This window comes from Mobula hypostoma, chromosome 4 (genome assembly GCF_963921235.1).
Source record: "Mobula hypostoma chromosome 4, sMobHyp1.1, whole genome shotgun sequence".
Classification (NCBI taxonomy): Eukaryota; Metazoa; Chordata; class Chondrichthyes; order Myliobatiformes; family Myliobatidae; genus Mobula; species Mobula hypostoma.
In genome coordinates this window covers 51,831,555-51,849,575 of record NC_086100.1, presented here as the reverse complement: position 1 = coordinate 51,849,575, position 18,021 = coordinate 51,831,555, and the positions used below count along the sequence as shown (strand labels likewise).

Genomic DNA, 18,021 nt, shown 5'->3' with positions numbered 1-18,021 from the left:
GCCAGCATGGATCCCTGTGGCACTTCACTAGTCACAGGTTTCCAGTCAGAGGGGCAATCGTGTACTACCACTCTAGCTTCTCCCACAAAACCAGTATCTAATCCAAGTTACTACATCACTGTGAATGCTGAGCGACTGAATCTTCTTGGCCGGCCTCCACGTGGGCCCTTGTCAAATACCGTACTAACATCCACTGCCTTGCCTTCATTCACTTTTTTGGTAACTTCCTCAAAGACTCCATAAAATTGTTTAGATATAACCTACCAAGCATGAAACCATGGCAACTATCCTTAATCAGTCCATGTCTATCCAAATTCTCATATATCCTGTTTCTTAGAATAACTTCCAGTAACTTTCCTATGACTGATGTCAGGCCCACCGGCCTATAATTTCCTGGTTTCTTTTTAGAGCCTTTACTAGATAGCGGAACAACGTTGACTATCATCCAGTCCTCCAAAACCTCACCTGTTGCTAAGGATGATTTTAAATATCTCTGCTAAGGCCCCTGAATTTTTGCACTTGCCCCCCACAGGGTCCGAGGGAACATTTCCAGGCTCTGGGGAATTTCCACCCTAATTTGTCTCAAAGCAGCAAACATCACCTCCTCTGTAATCTGTATAGAGTCCATGAAGTTGGTGCCATTTTGTCGTACTTCTATAGTCTCTGTGTCCATCTCCTGAGTAAATACAAATGCAAAAAATCTCACATCTCTTTTGGCTCCATACATGGATGACCATTCTGATCTTTCAGAGGACAATTTTATCCCTTGCAATCCTTTTGCTCTTAACATATCTGTAGAATCCCTTTGCATTTTCCTTCACCTTGGACAACCTCATGTGTTCTTTTAGCCCACCTAATTTTTAAGCATTCTCTTGCAATTCTTATACTCCATAAGCATCTTATTTGTTCCTACCTGCAATACACCTTTTTTTCCCATTAACTAGGGCCTCAATATCTTTTGAAAACTGAGGTTCCCTACACCTGCTGTCTTTACCTCTTATTCTGACAGGCATATACAAGCTTCGTGCTCTCAAAATTTCGCTTTTGGAGGCCTCCCATTTACCAAGTTTACCTTTGCCAAAAAACCACATGACCCAATCCACACTTCCCAGATTCTTTCTGATACTATCAAAATTGGCCTTTCTCCAATTTAGAGTCTCAACCCGTGGACCAGACCTATCTTTTTACATTTACTTTGAAATTAATAGTGTTGTGATCACCAGATGGAAAGTGTTCACCTACACAAACTTCTGTCACTTGGTCTGTCTCGTTTCCTGTTAGACATCCAGTATAATATACTCTCTTGATGGGACTTTGACGTACTGATCAAGAAAACGTTCCTGAACACGTTTGACAAACTCTATCCCATCTAGTCCTTTTACAGTATGAGAGTCCCAGTTGATATGTGCAAAGGTAAAATCACCTACTATACCAACCTTATGTTTCTTGCAACAGATTTGTTCTTCTAAATCACTTGGATTGTTGGGTGGTCTGTAATTTAGCCCCATTAATGTGGTCATACCTTTCTTATTACTCAGTTCTACCCGTTAACACCTCACTACACTGAGCACTGCCGTAACATTTTCTGTGAGTAGTAATGCCATCCCTCCCGCTCTGTCATGGTCTAAATCAATGGAACCAATGCACTGAGCTGCCAGTCTTGCCCCTCTTGCAACCAAGTCTCACTAATGGCTGCAATATCATAATTGCAAATGTTAATCTATACTGTGAGCTCATTTGCCTTTCCTGCGATACTTGCATTGAAATATATGCAGCTCAGGACATTAGTTGCATCATGCTCAACTTTTCAATACCTGACTTTAACAACAACTATTTCTGCAACCTCTCCACTATCTGTTCTGACACTCTGCTCCCCATGCTGCTGCAAGTCTAGGTCAACATCCTCCCCCCACAATGTAGCTTTACCAAACCTTCCCACACTAATATTAGTCCCCCCTCCAGTTCAGGTGCAAACTGTTCCTTTTGTATGGGTCTCACCTTGCCTAGAAAAGAGTCAAATTCTCCAAAAATCTGAAGCCCTTCCTCCTGCGCTATCTCCTTAGCCATGTTTTAAACTGTATAATTTTTCTATATCTGGCCTCACTATCATGTGTATTGGGTCGCAATCCTGAGATCACAACCTTGGACATCCTGCCCTTTAACTTAGCACCTATCTGCTTGAACTCAGTTTGAAGAACCTCGTCACTCTTTCTACCTATGTCATTAGTACCTACATGCACCATGACCTCTGGCTGTTCATTCTCCCACTTAAGAATACTGAGGGCGCTCTCCGAGATGGCCCTGAACCTGGCACCCGTGAGGCAACATACTATCCAGTAATATTATCCAAAGCGATAAACCTGTTGTTGAGAGGAATGACCACAGGGGTACTCTTCATTGGCTTCTTAATCCTTTTCCCCATCCTGACTGCCATCGAATTTCCTGTGCCCTGCACTTTGGGCGTAACTACCATGTCCTATCACCCCCTCAGCCTCCTAAATGATCCAGAATTCATCCAATTCCAGCTCCAACTCCTTAATGCAGGATGTTAGAAGGTGCAACTGAATAGACTTCTCGTAACTGTATTCGTCTGGGACACGAAGTCTCCCTGCCTTCCCACCTCCTGCAAGATGAGCATTCCACTATCCTGCCTGGCATCTCTACTGTTCCTAACTGAGCAACTATAAAGAACTAAAAGCAGTAAACTGTGCGGGGAGAAATAAAAACTCTACCTACAGCTTTTTTTCCCTTGAAGCCTCTTCCTCGCTAAGCCTCGAAGAGCTAAAGCCTCAAAATCTCCACTCTAACTCTGTCCACTCCAATGATGGCCACTCTGAAAAGAATATGGAAAGTTTTAGGGTGCGAAAGACCTTTGCACAATACGGTATTTCAATGTGGAGTAGAGAGCAAGTTAGTAAATTTGGTGGGAGTGAAGGATGTTGGGATGGATACTGCAGGCGGGGTGTGGGACTGGTGGCAGAGAAGGAGTGCCGGGGCGGAAGATGGCGTGGGTGCAGATACACCCAGCCCTGAGACGAGGCAATGTGGCAGACAGTATTCTTGTTATTTTCTTTTCATTGATGCTTACTTCTCCGTGTGATAACACTTTGGTCACCCTCTCCTGCAATCTATTAAAAATTGACCTTATCATTACTAACAAGCTATTTTATTGAAGTAGTAGGGTCAATATAATATCAAATTCATGTCTGTGAGTAGGGGTTTTCCTTTGCTATGTATGTTCTTTGGCCAGGAAAACAGTGCATTTCCACATGACTTAAAGTGTGATTCTTGGGAGATGTACAAGTGGGACTTCAAATGATTTTTCAATAATTCATAATTCTTTTTAAGAGTGCTATGTTTGTACCTTGTGTACAGGCACTCCTGTGCCAAGCATCACTTTATGGACATACAATCAATACATATGTATCTTGTGTATTTCTATTTATTGTTTTTTTTGTGCTGCAACAGATCCGGAGTAACAATTATTTTGTTGTTCTTTACGTTTGTGTTCTGGAAATGACATTAAACAATCTTGAATCTTGAATATCATGCACGGATATGCCCTTTATAAGAGGGGCAAGCTTTTGGCCCATAGCCAGACTCAAGAACAGGGGACCTCTTCCCCTCTGTAACTGAAAACAAGTTGTCTTAATTGCTTCTGAGTATAAAAGAAAATCAGTTGTTTTTCTGGGTTGTGTTGTTAACTAAGCTTGTATGCTCTCTATTGTTACCCTGTGAAGCTGACAGCAACTCCAGCATATGTCAATGTGCAATTAAACATGGAAATTCAAGTTTTACTATCACTATAACTGGATTCTTTATCCTCCATTGGATAAGCCAATGTGATCTTCAGCAAATACAATCAGCAGAAAATCAGGGATTTAATTGAACTTCATCTGTTTCTGCAGAATGCTGTTTGTATGATCTACTGAAATGTTAAACTTTGTTAAGTTTCTAATGGCATTCTAAAATGTTATTGTTTATTAATTTGAAGTATTTGTTTCTATCTATGGAATAACATTCCTTTAGAAAAATGGTTTGAGAATTCCATTGTCTTCAAGATAAATTGATTTTTATTCTCCACTTTCCACTTTTCTACTTCATGTAAAATAGGAAAAAGAACATTTTTAATCCCTCATTTTTAAGTGAAAATTCTTCCATTTGATTGAATGATCAGATTGATTGACTTATGTCATGGCTAGACTCTAGAAAGCCAAATTACTGCACATAATATCAAAAGTGGGAAAATTCGTGCCTCAAAGCCCACGCCCTCCCCCCCAAGGTCAGTGGCTGTGCAAAAACCTTAAATGTTGACCTGAAAATCCAGGCATTTGCTTCCAGTATAATCGCAATTTTTAATTAAAGTATTTATTTTGAGGATTGGAGAATCTTTTATTTTCTTTAATTCTTGAATGGATTTTAAAATGGTTTGTTAATGTTTTAATTATTTTTGCACTTAATGATCAGTGGTAGGATTTAGATTCTCTGAAAAACAGTGCATTGAAATAACAGAGTAAGGCAAGTTCTCAATGGGTTAATTTGGTGTTTTATAGGGTTAATCTGTGCTAAATTATCAGATTATGTGATTGAGAGTGAAGACCTTGATCTTTGTTGGTAGAAAGTATTAGGTGGTGGCCGTAATACAAAGTCTCATTAAAGAAACTGTCAGGACTCGTCCACTTTGTCATCACCTGGGTTATCCTGCAAGAGGCAACTGTCGCTACTTGTCAGTGCATTATAAAAGAGGCATTTACAAATAAATGAAAAATGTCACATTTGATATCAGTCCTTAAAGCTTGTAGTGTGTCAGCTTGCCACAAATTGCCCCTGTTGCTCTATATTTCAGGTTCTGCCGTCTTCAGCAGTCAATAGTTTAGGATGGGTGGAGTCTTTTCCGATACATTAGAGGTAAGCTCTTGTAAGACTTGCTTTTATTAAAAATAATAGAATTCTTTGGGCTGATGCTAACAATTTATTAGGAATACAAAATAGATTGTGTTTTGTGCACATGGTCTGGCAAAGCTAAAATCTGAAAGAAGTCACTGCATAGATAGAATTTTTTAAATGGATTAAATTCCAAATATTTACTAAGAATTTATGAATATGAATACATTGGAATTAATTGCTTATGTTATTTTACTATGGCATTTTCTTTCCTGCTCCTTAGCCTATCAAAAAACATAGCTTCTATGGTTGCTTAGGTATTTTTCACTTTTTTGGCAATATATCTCTGATTAGTTTGAAAGGTCACTAATCTGTTAATTATACAAATGAACATTCAAAAATATTATACAGATTTGGAGAATTATTAATTTGTACCTGTAATTGTAGTAGTTTCTGGATTGCACACGTTGAGTTTTATGTATACTCAAAATGTGAAAACCATGCAGTTTTACGGAAAGTTGGGCAAATTCTCCAGCTTTTGCTTGAAAAGAATGTAATTCATCCCTTCGAATTTAAGTCGACTGTGAAAATACCATTCTTGTAAATTCATTTGTTTAATTCTTTGGGACACTCCTCTGTTTTGTGGATGGTTGTGAAGAAAAAGAATTTAAGGATGTATATTGTATACATTTCTCTGACATGAAATGGACCTATTGAAATTGACCCTAAACCTTCCGGAATAAATAAGCCATTGATGCCAATATAGTACTGTGGTTAAAATTAAAATTAAGGCTTCCGAATTTGCTTTTCTTTAGCTGTATTCATAAAATCTTATTGTTTCTTAGGCTGAAGTTTTACTTTGAATTGTGTTAGATTTGCTTTTAGTAAAATATTAACTACCAACGTGCAATTGTTTTTACAAATTGTTTTTACTTGTGGCATGAGAAAATGAGCCACTTAATTCATCAGCAGTGTGGTTGAAGCATTGTTGGAATTAGCCAAAGAATAACAATGAATAACAGAACAGGGTGCAATTAAATAATACAGCAAAATGTTGCAGGTAATACGGATTTTTGGGAGGACATATTGTAGAAAACAAACCTGAGCTGGAAGTCCTGAGGTATTCATCAAATGTAACAACATATATTTCTCTGTCTACCACTACAATGCCATTCTCCACATCAGCAGCTTCCTTCTTCACTCAAATCCATTGGAAGTAAAAATCAACCAATGTCAGTGTCCTTTCACAGGCCAATATCCATAAAAGGCCGTAAAAGCGAATTCTATTGGCTCCATTGGACAGACCATACCATTCACAAGTCTTGCACCAGAATGTCAGAAACATTTCAAGTTTACTGTATGTCATGGGAATTGATTGCAGGGAAGACAGGAATAAATTCCAAAGTTAAGTGCCGATAACATTATTTCAATAACATACTGTAATGTTACAATGCCTGTGGTTTCAAACAGAAAATAGATAATGAACTTTAATTGTATGTGTACTTGTGGCAAATAAATTGTACCTTTTAGTAGTGGTCAGTTGATGCAAAAGGCTGAATATTTATTTCTCATTCTGCAGTTTATATAATTAGTTGTGCATCAAAAGTATGCAGATATGCATCATCATTAACTGCAGTTATTAAACATAATTAATGAGATTAACCACAATGCAATTATGTTGAAGCCCCATTCTTTCCAGACCATTGTGAGATGTGTTGTACAGAATTGATTTTTTTTCTTCCCAGAGCCTAATTATATTTTAATTTAATGAAGATTTATCTCCATTTTTATATTAAGGCAGTGATTAGTAACACAGCACATCTTGTGTGTTAATTTAGGGCCAAATTTTAGTGGGAAGTATTCAGGATATGCTTTAACATACATGATATAACACATAACTATACAGTATTGTCATTAGATAGGATCAGAAGTAAATTGAGAATTTTGATACAAGTCCTGTTGACAGTTTGTGACGGGGTCCTGAATTACCCCTATGAACTGTGCTTTTGGAAAGAGAGAGAGAGAGGTGTCCAACACAGACACCTTGTTAAAAGAGAGAGAGGGGAGAAGACTGCTTTGAGATGGTGTTATGGTTTTTCGGCAGCATGTTTACACTTTTGCAAGGACACTAGCAGCTTTCAAGTTCTTACAGAGAGACAGAAGGGAGGAGCTGCTTGATGGACAGTTGGTATTCAGCACGGTGAGATAAATAGAAGGTCAGCTGTTAGACCTACAGACACATGGTTTTGGACACTGAATGAGCTTTGTTGTGCCCACAGAAAAGGTGGGTTTGGAGGATCGATCAGGCGGATCGATCAGTGGCTCTCACGGTGTGAAAAGCATGTGACTGGTGGGGAGTTATTCGTGTGTCCAACCCTCGCCTGGGTTGATAATTCCACCATAGAAGAATGGTCCCCTTTGTTGTGATCACAGTCAGTGACTTCTAAAGGATTTCGGAGGACAACGGGAAGATCGATGGCATCAGCTCACCTGAAGACTCAAATCTCTCCCTCTCTCTCTTTCCATCGCTACTCAACTCAATACCATGAACTGAACTTTACTCATCACTGTAAGACTATCTATTTACCCCTAGACTTGAAGAAGCTTGGTTTTCATATTTTTCCACACTTACTTATATATATAATCATTGCTAACCTGTTTGATTTATCCACATTTTATTACTGTATTGCATAGTTACTAATAAATACCATTAGTTAATGGCAATACTGGACTCCAAAGTGTTTTCCATTTCTGCTGGATCTTTAAACCGTCATGGTGTATGTGACAAATTGTATAATGTAATTTGGTTGTTAATTACAGCAGTTGTATTGATCTTCCAAACAATACAGCTCTGCAGCTAAATTGAAAATAAATCTTGCCTATAACTGAAGTAATAAATAATTGATGTTAGTGAAATACTATTTCTAGTAGTTGTCTTGTATCTTCTTGAAGTGGCCTTTCAAGTACACCTGTGTGTGTAGGTGGAGGCTTTGATAGTGCAGAAGTACTTCAGTATTTTAGTGATGTTTGGGTAAGTTTTGTGATCAGCTTGTCGCAGTTGACCTTGAATCCACGACTTTCAAAATCAAAGCTGTAAACTTGAACTTGGCCATGGTTAACAGCTAAGAAGAAGTTAAATTTTAAATACTGTTGCTCTGAAATTGAGTCACTGTTCAAAGCAACTATGGTTTCATGTGGAGCAACAAGCAAATCTGAAAGACCACAGCAGGTTGAGCAGTATCAACTTGCCACTCGACCTGCTGAGTTCCTTCAGCAGATTGTTTGTTGCTCTGGATTCCAGCATCTGCAGTCCCTTGGGTTCCCTGTAGTTGGATACGAAATGATTTTGAAGCAGTGGGATTCTGAGTTGCTGCAATTAGCAATGTTGTGAGAAACTTTATCAAAGTGGCAAGGTAGATGTAGCATTCTGTTATTGGTCTGTGTTGGATTAAACAAATACTTCGTTGAGATGGGAGTATAGGTTTGAATCGCATAATGCCATTTGCTCCTTACAGATGAAAATTGACACTGATGTTTTGGGGCCTCTTTGAGGATTACAGAGCAAATTAAGTGGTGCCTGCTGTTATCGTGGCCTGTGAACATCCTAGAAGATTTGGGCATCCTTGCAGTTCTGCAGCGGAGTTGCAGGATAAGCTACTTCTGGATGATGAAGGAATGTTTTTCCAATTCTGGTTTGCTTCTTGAGCAGCAGAGGTCCCCTCCACTTTGTTCTTGTGTCTTACAGTGAAGCAACGTAGCAATGTTCTTGTCTGAGAGCCCAAATTGTGATAGAAGAATATGCATTCAAGTCTCTTGCTGCTGGGATTGTTAAGTATCCTACTGAAGTTCTAGAGGTGGTGAAGAATTTCATTTCCACATCCACAAACTTGGATGCATAATTTGGGAAGAGGAAGATCGACCATGGAAATGTTATAATCGTGACCATCTTCAAAAAAAAAAGACAATACCGACAGGTAACTACACTGGCTGTTCCTGATATCTGTCACAGGGAAAGTCATCTCCAGGGTCCTCCTCATCCTCCCTGAATCAAAGTGTGGATTCTGTCCATCAAGAGGCAGAGTGGACATGATCTTCAACATGTGCCAACTACAATAAAAAAATGCCAGGAGCAGCACTAGTTATTGTACGTGTACAGTACTGTACTTTTTCAACCTTTCCGCCCCATTAACTGAGATGGACTGCAGACGGTTCTCTATAAATACAGTTGACCACTGAAAATTACCTCGAGCAATGAAGTATTTTAAATTTTGGATAGTACTTTGTACAATTTGGTGTGCAGTTTAGAATCAACAAGAGAACACTCAAGATTGGCCCTTGTCTTTTATAATGATATAGGGTTAGTTAGTAATCTCAAAGAAAAGTATCCCCTGCAGAAAATCAAACATTTAAAAGTTCCTAATCACCATTCCAGCACAGCTAATTGAAGCCAGTTGTACCAGTTATCCAAGTGCAGATGTCCTTTGGTACTTTAGTGAAGTGTTAGGTTAAATTTTGTGATCAGCTTACTGCAGGTGGCCTTGAATGCCTGACTTTTAGAATCAAAGGTGTAAACTTGAATTTAGCCATGTTTAGCAGCTAAAGTAAGTTAAATTTTAAGTGTGTTGCTCTGAAATTGAATCCCTGTTCAAAGCCACTATGGTTTCATGTGGAGCAACAAACAAACTGCTGAAGGACCTCAGCAGGGTTGAGCAACATCAACATTAACCAATTTTCAATTGTTACCAGTTTTTTTTTACCAACTATCCAAAATGAAAGGTCCACAAAAAATCTCATAGCCACATTTTAGAGGATAGGTGGCAAATCTCTTGCTGCCCATAGAGGCAGCTTCCCCTCTGGCCTACATGAGACCAATGTTCTCTCTAATTTGTTATGAGCAGTGTGTGCAAAAATCTTGTGCTGTGCAACTTTTTGCCCAGTAACAACAATGTGTGTGCACTGAATTTTGTATATAGAGGTATTTATTGTAACAGCTAGCAAAACACTGGCAATAAGAACTTTGATCTCCTCTGGGTTTGATTGTTTTCACTTTTCATCTGCACTCTCACAAAATGTACGTAGCAAGCCTGTAATGAACAATTTTCTTGCCACAGCTTTTGCACATGTGATTTGCTTGCTAAATGACACTTTAAAAAGTCAAGTTTCCAAATATCACTCTACTACTTCCCACATGCAAATTCTCCAGCAACTTTTGCATCGCGACAATACACGCAAATAACACCAATTTCTGTATTGTACATAAATATTTAACACAGCTGCATGTTCCTGACCTTGTGTTTTCAGTGTAGCAGTTTCTACTGTTTCATTAAGCCATTCCGCTTTAAATAACAGCAGATTTTATGCACTTCACATCCTTTGCTTCTTTGGAATTCAACATAGTGAAACAATAATTTCTTCAATAAAAACATTATAAATAAGCCATTTCTATAATCTACAGAGAAATCATCAGAAACTCCATGTTGTCAACACTAACCCCATCAGAAACCAGAAAAGGAAATTGTGTACGATCCTGAAATAAGTTTATCATGCCAACAAGGTTTTGTGTGCAGTTTAAAATCCTTTGTGCGCTAGTAGCAAAAGATGTACACACACACACACGCACACCCCCACTCCCCCACCCACCCCTTACTGGGAATATTGCATTAGATGCAGGAATGAAGCCAGCAAAATGTCTCACTGCCTACTTTTCCTGCTGACATCCAGGTCCAGAACACTAGGTGCTTGGCTCTGATTCTTACTACTGTATAATTAGCTGGGCATCAGGAACTTGTCAGGAAAGGAAGGGTGATGAGAACATAAGATACAGAGAAGATGTGGAGTGGACTAAGGGAGATGAACAGGACAAAGATGGAGAGCACTGGATGGGAAGAGAGGAAAACAGGAGAGGGAATCCATAAAAATGCAAGTGAAAAGGGGTGACATTGTTTTAAGTAGCAAGCTTTGAATGCAGTTGATATCTCCATTGGTAGGCCCACAAGCAAGATGATTATTTGCATTTATAATGGAAAAATACAAGCTATGCATATTTCCAACAAAACCTGTTGGAATTATGAAAGGTAAATTATAATGATCAAGAGGATTAGTTAGATTTTGTATCACTTAGTAACAGTGATGTACCATTACATAAAATGTCTCTGAGGTTCTTAAAAACATATAATGATGATTCAGATCGTGTGAAGAGGAATTTCTTAAGCCAGAGAATGGTAAATCTGTGGAAGACATTGCCAGAGATGGCTGTGGAGGCCAAATCATTGAGCATATTTAAAGTGGTGGTTGTTAGGTTCTTGATGAGTAAAGATGCCAAAGGTTATGGGGAAAAGGCAGGAGAATGAGGTTGAGAGAGGAAAATAAATCAGCTATGATCAAGCGGTGGAACTAGTCAATGGGCCAAATGGCTTAATTCTGCTCCTGTGTCTGATGCTTTCTTAGTTTTTACTTCATTATTTAAGAGTAGCTTAATATGTTAAGTTTCTCACTTACTGTTTATGATAGTTTATTTTGCAGTTTCAGATTTAATTATATGCTTTTTGTTCTATGTATAGGCAGCCTGCAATTCCAATCATCCAAGCAAGTACTTCTCAGTTTAGTGTGATTTCAGAATGCAACTGCCATAATGCTCGATAGCTCTGTAAGATCCTATTATCTAGGCAAGCATGACAAATAATATGACAGAGACTGTCAAAGATGACTGCTGAGGCTTTTCCTTCAGTACCTTGACATTCTCTGCTTTAAATAGCTGGCACATTGTGCTCCATTAAACTTTTTTCCAATATGAATTGCTTGCCACTCGCTGTCTTAGTGATATGGAGTTTCCAGTTATTACCAAAACGTGGGTTTCTTCAGAGCATGTTTACTCGAGACAGATGTAGAATATTTGTGAAGATGAATATCTTTGCACAGGCTATGTAATTTGAAAAATGAAGCTTGTTATTTCTTATTGGAACACTTACAAATACAGTTTGAATGGCTCCATTAGATACACTTTTAAAATGGTATAAAATTCAAGTGCCCTTCAATGTTGTTGACCTAGATTCTGTCATTAAATTAAGCCCCAACTTTGCTTGTCATGAACAATTGAAGGAAACATATTTGCAGATTGTAGGTTTGTAGATTACGTATAGGAATAGATCTGCTTTCTGGCATGAACAAATAGGTTATGGTTTTTGTGTCTTCATTCAATGATTATTAACGCAAGAAAAGCCTGAACCTCATATAGTTTGTGCAAATAACAATAAATAAAAATCCTGAGGGGAAGAGAAGACATTGCATAAGTGCGCTCATCACTAAATTAGGCTAAATGCCAAGAATGGTGTGGCTGAATGGTTGACCATTATGTTTAATTAGGGAGGAAGTGCTTGCTGTTGATGAGTCCTTTGAGCACTCTGAATTGTTCCATAACTTTACTGCATTGATTCAGTTGTTGGGCTAGGTGGAAACAATGTGCTTAAGGAACACTACAGAGAGAATGAGAACTAGAGAATTGGATTGAGGGGTTAAAGATTATTTTATTAATGAGAGAATTGAAAAATGCAGAAAAAAATACCTGTTGTTGGAAATCACAGATGATGCTTTGAACCTATACAGTTTGTATCCATACTTCTGACAAATTCTGAAGAAATAGTATGGTAAGCACATTAAATTTTGGTCCTGCAACTAATTCTACCCAACTACGGTCTAAATTGCAGTAGTTTCCACTTGACTAACAAGTTCATACTCTTGATCTTATAGCCAGAAACTTTTTTTTCTTTTTATTCCCATGAGGGGACGTTTGTTCCGTTGCTCACACTATTTTGAAGGCCTCGTTGTAAGACAGAAGGGCTGGAGAAGGGTGGGTTACTTGTGCTTAAAGATGAAGGTAAAAACTTATGGAACATTACAAAAGCTGAACAAATACTTGTCTTTCATTGGTTGCTAAAAAATAAGTTTTAATTTGTTGCTTAGCTGCATTAAAACATCCATATCAGGTTATTATGAAAGTTGTAGGACAGAATGAGAAGCAGATTTATTATCATTGGCATAAATATGTTGTGAAATTTATCATTTTGCAGCAGCAGTACGTTGCATTACATAATTTTGAAAACTAGGTTACAGTAAGAAATATATATTTTAAAATATTACATTAATTAAGTATTGCAAAAAGAGAGGGGGGAAATGCCGAGGTAGTGTTCATGGGTTCATTGTCCATTTAAAAAATCTGATAGTGGAGGGGGAAGAAGTAGTTACTGAGGTGTTGTGTGTCTTCAGGCTCCTGTGGGCAAGTCCTGGGTGATGGGGGTCCTTATGGATGGATGCAGCCTTTTTGAAAGAAAGCTTTTTGAAGGTGTCCTGGATGCTGGGGCTGGGGAGACTAGTGTCGATGATGAAGCTGACTGAGTTTACAATTTTCTGCAGCCTTTTCTGACCCTATGCAGTGGCCCCCGCATACCAGATGGTGATACAACCGGGTAGAACGCTCACCACGGTACCTCTGTAGAAATTTGCAAATATCTCTAGTGACAAACCAGTTCTCTTCAAACTCCTAATGAATGTTGTTGCTGTCATGCGTTCTTTGTCACTTCACCAATATATTGGACCCAGGACGGATCTTCAGAGATGTTGAAGATCTTGAAATTGCTCATTCGTTCCTCTTCTGATCCCTCGATAAGAACTGGTGTGTGTTCCTTTGACTTCCCCTTCCTGAAGTCCACAAGCAATTCCTTGGTCCTACTGATATTGAGTGCAAGCCTATGGCTGCGATACCACTCAATCAGCTGATCTATTTCGTTTCTGTATGCCTCCTTGTCACCATCTGAACTTCTGCCAACAATAGTTGTGTCATTGGAAAATTGATTAATGGTGTTTAAGCTGTGCCTAGAGATGAGAGCAGTGGGCTAAGCATGCATCTTTGAGGTACACCAGTGTTGATTGTCAGAAAGATGTTGTTTCAGATCTGCACAGACTCTGGTCTGCTGGTGAGAATCCAGTTGCAGAGGGAGGAACAGAGACCCAGGTTTTGGAGCTTGTTGACTAGAACTGTGCATATGATTGTGTTGAATGCTGAGCTGTAATCAATAAAAAGAAGCCTGATATAGGTATTACTATTGTACATGATCCAAGGCTGAGTGGAGAGCCAGAGAGATTGCATCCGCCGTAGACCTATTGTGATAGGCAAATTGCAGCAGGTCTGTGTCGTTGCTTAGGTAGGAGTTGATTCTGGCCATTGTTACCCTCTCAAAGCACTTCATCACAGTAGATGTGAGTGCAACTGGCTGATGGTTGTTGAGGTAGATCGCCCTGCTCTTGGGCACTGGTATCTTTGTTGTCCTTTTGAAACAGGTGGGAACCTTTGACTGCAGCAGCAAGAGACTGAAGATGTCCTTGAACACTCCTGTCAGTTGGTTGGCACAGGTTAACAGAGCACCTAACAAGTACATCATCAGGGCCAGACGCCTCACAATGGTTCACCTTCTTGAAAGATCTTCTGCCATCCACCAACGAGATGGAGATCACAGGGTCAGTAAATGCTGCAGGGATTCACTTGGGTGTAGTTTTGTTTGTAGAAAGGCAGCAAACCACTCCAACCTATAGAATCTATGCCAATGGTATATGAGGGACCTACAGAAATTGGTTAGGTATAGGCTGACTTTATTCTGTCTCAACATTGCAGTAATGCAATTTATTTATTTTCAGTTTTTAACATGTCATACTTTTATTCTGTTGCTTGTATGCTCCATCATTAATTGGAATCAGCCTGTTGTTTCTCAGTTTAGCTGTTTTTATTCGGCCTCAAAGGTGGCTTAATCTCTGCCAGCTGGAAGAGCAAGTGGGCTGTTGTCCAGGAAATTAGCATTTTCTTAGAAAAGCCAAAAGCTGAATGTATATCTATTTCGCAGTTTTAGATTCCTGCTTTCTAGGTCAAAAGACCAATCTATCCAGTATTTACTCAGAACCAAGAGAGCTGACATTGCTTTATGCGATGTCTCCAACTCTAGACCTGCATATCATTGCAGAGTGTGCACCTTTTGAGATGAAGATTTTCACCTTTTTCAGGTGAAAGATTCAATGGAACTCCTATCTTCTCTAAGGTGGTTGTATGAGATTGCATGGAAAATTTGAAGAATAGGGAAGTCTTCAGATTACCTGGGCAATTAATAGTAACAAAAACTGACTGTACTACATAAATAAGTTTGTTCCTATTTTCTCATTAAGGGACCTTTATTATGCCACATTTCTCTACACTATGATATATATCATATTTCAAAATACTTTCAAAATACTGTGATGTGCTTTGGAGTATTCAGAGATCCTGAAAAGCACTATGCATGTGCTCTTTGTTCTAATTGTTCAAAATTACTTCAGTGTTTCACCCTTAGATGTTCGTTAGATTGTTTATAAATTAATTTATACTTTACTTTCAATTGTAATTTTGTTCTAAAGTATTACTTCATCCTCTTAATTCATTTTTATTTATAACTACTAGAGAAAAGTATTTCTGTGGGAAGCCATTGCATTATTGAAATAGCATGGATGCCTTAACTGCTCTACAAAATTGGGAAAATCAATTAATGTTGTACGTATTTCTATTTATGGAGGAAAAATATGCATGTAGACTTCCTAAATCGTAGAAACCATGATAACACTTACTGATTTTTCCATGGAAAATGACCATTTTTTGGAAGGATGAAGGTTAGTGATTAGTGTTGACATTAACACGGATGATCATGTTTTAGATAGTACTTTGATTGCATGATATATGTTAACAGACAAATTGTTTAACAGCTTAAAAGCTCCAAGGAAAATTTGTAAGCTCTGATTTTACTTGTATTTGGATAATTTTACTTACAATTAAACTGTAATGATGCTTCAATTAGCTGTCTAAGTTTTCTGAATAAATGAAACTTTCCTGACCTGATGGTAGGTCACTCTGCCGTTATTTCTTGAACAGCAGAAACATAATAATTTCACTTGGACCATTGTGAGGAAATGCCCATGGTTAAAACATTATGATTGAAAGAAAGTTTTGATATGGTAAATTGAATCTGTTGGTTGCATTGGATTCAAACATGTAGGATGGATTTTTAAAAATTATTTAGAGGATCCAGGTTTTGATGGATATTATTTTTACAAGGATAATTGAATATCCAGTGTATTACATAGCATGAAATTGAATTGGTTCAAGGCACATTGCTGTCATGTTTTGCAACTTCAAAACAATAATCTATCCAAAGGAAGACACAGCAGTCTGAGAATGCAGGTCTACCTTTGAGTTTTCTGTAAGTGAGGTACTCAGTTCTCACATGATAGAGTGATGGTACATGCAATTCACGTATTTAACCTACAGCCCTTAGTAAATTATTTAAACTAGCAAGAATGCTTAATTGAACAATATACACGTATGCAAGATTACTCAAATATTACTGAAAATTATAAATACAGAACAGTCCTCACTGCTTAGCTATAAACTCCGTCTCAATAGAGAATGCATCAACTATATATACAGAATACTATATAATACAACTACCATATATAGACATCCACAGAAATGAATTTTTAAATTGTCACATTCAGTCCTAAAGATTTAATCACTGTGGAGGATTTTTTACTCTTGTTGGATAAGAATATTCCTGACAAGGGGGATCACTCTTTGCAGGTGAGACTTGTAGGTGTGTAAACAATCTTCCGGTTCTGGGGCCTTCTCTGTGGTAGTTACAGGAGTTGATGCTGAGACTACAGTAAGTGGTTATGACAGTAGTAGCTGCCTTTCTTCTTCCTGTTTCTTTTCCTAGTTTGTGCATCTTGATCTTGGGAAGTCCTATTTAGTTCACTGGAGTTTTCTCTTAGTAATCCTTCTAACGCTCCCTTTACGATTTGATCTCTCTTCCTGGTTTCTTCATTCACAAAATCATCAGTTGAATCCTCTGTTTTCGTATGTCCGTTGACTTCTTTCTTTTTGGACTTCCATTCATCCAGCTGGACTTTGATCTTTGCATCTGTTTTTACCATCAGCTTTTTGTCCCACATCTGAAGTTTGTGCAATAACCTTAACAGACACAGAGTAAATCCTGGTTCTTTATATTCACAAAGCTGAATACTTGCAACTTCCCTAAAGCTTCTTGAACTCTCATCCAGCTTAAAGCTGAGCCACATTGTCACAAGTAACTGCCTGATTAACAGAAGCTTTCTCAAATATGTTGCCCACAAAAACTGTTTTAGTTGGACCACAATGCTTTCATCACCATCACAATTCCTCTGAGCAGCATCATCCTTCCTTGGTTCAACATGCTTTCCAACCAGAGGCACAGAGATTGGTACCAACAGTTGTCCTCTGGGCAACTGTTCATAGTATTTGGAACAGAGACAGTTGTGGCATCATCCAGTATCTTCCTTAATTCACTTTCAGTCGCCTTCATTGCAGGGGATGTGGCATGCAAATTGAGGATGGATCTCCAATTAAGTTGTAGATGTTACAGGCAATCACACCCCCATAATGCTGGTACTGTTTTTAGCACATACGAGATCAATATGGCTTTCCAGAAAATGCAACAAAGTAGGACACATATAAAGACCATGCTGGGCAGACAAAAATAAATGGTCTGCTCAGAGAAGAGAAAAGCTTAAAAAAAGTCTAGTAGCAGTTTCAAAAAAGCACTAATCTGCAAGCTGTTGATGAAAAATCAGATAATGATGAGAGTGACATAAGGACTGTGTAGCCCTAAGAGTTACTGTGTGAAAATTAACAGCAGACAAGCAAAATGGCTGAAGCTGAAAGTGAATGTCAAATTATTTTAAATGGAATTGGACACTGGTTCAGCTGTTTCAGTCACTCCACATAATGAGTTTGAGAGGTATCTCAATGATACTATATTGAAGTCTGCGGATCTCCAACTAAGAGCTTATTGTGGAGAAAAGATATGTCCTGTGGGAATGACATTTGTAACAATATGGCTTCATTGTTGTGAATCTGAATGTCATTCCCACAGGACATATCTCTTCTCCACAATAAGTTCTTAGTTGGAGATCCATATTGAAATTTCCTTTCCAAAAGTCAGCCTGTGCGATCCAGTTGTTCCGTTTTCTGACTTAAAAAAAACTCAATCATGTCTTCCCTTTCGAAGAAAGTGAGCTGCACTGCTTTATTTT

The 18,021-nt window shown here is 38.3% G+C and overlaps 1 protein-coding gene across 4 annotated transcripts in view; it reads left to right on the top strand.

Moving 5' to 3' along the window:
- LOC134345314 (inactive N-acetylated-alpha-linked acidic dipeptidase-like protein 2) overlaps positions 1 to 18,021 on the top strand; it is a 1,001,093-nt gene that overhangs the window by 33,081 nt on the left and 949,991 nt on the right. For 3 of the 4 annotated variants that reach the window (XM_063045781.1, XM_063045779.1, XM_063045780.1), the window contains exon 2: positions 4,847 to 4,908. The exons of the other annotated variant lie outside the window; for it this stretch is intronic. The gene's annotated coding sequence lies outside the window, so the exon portion shown is untranslated. The remainder of the gene's footprint in view (positions 1 to 4,846; positions 4,909 to 18,021) is intronic. 4 annotated transcript variants of the gene reach the window in all.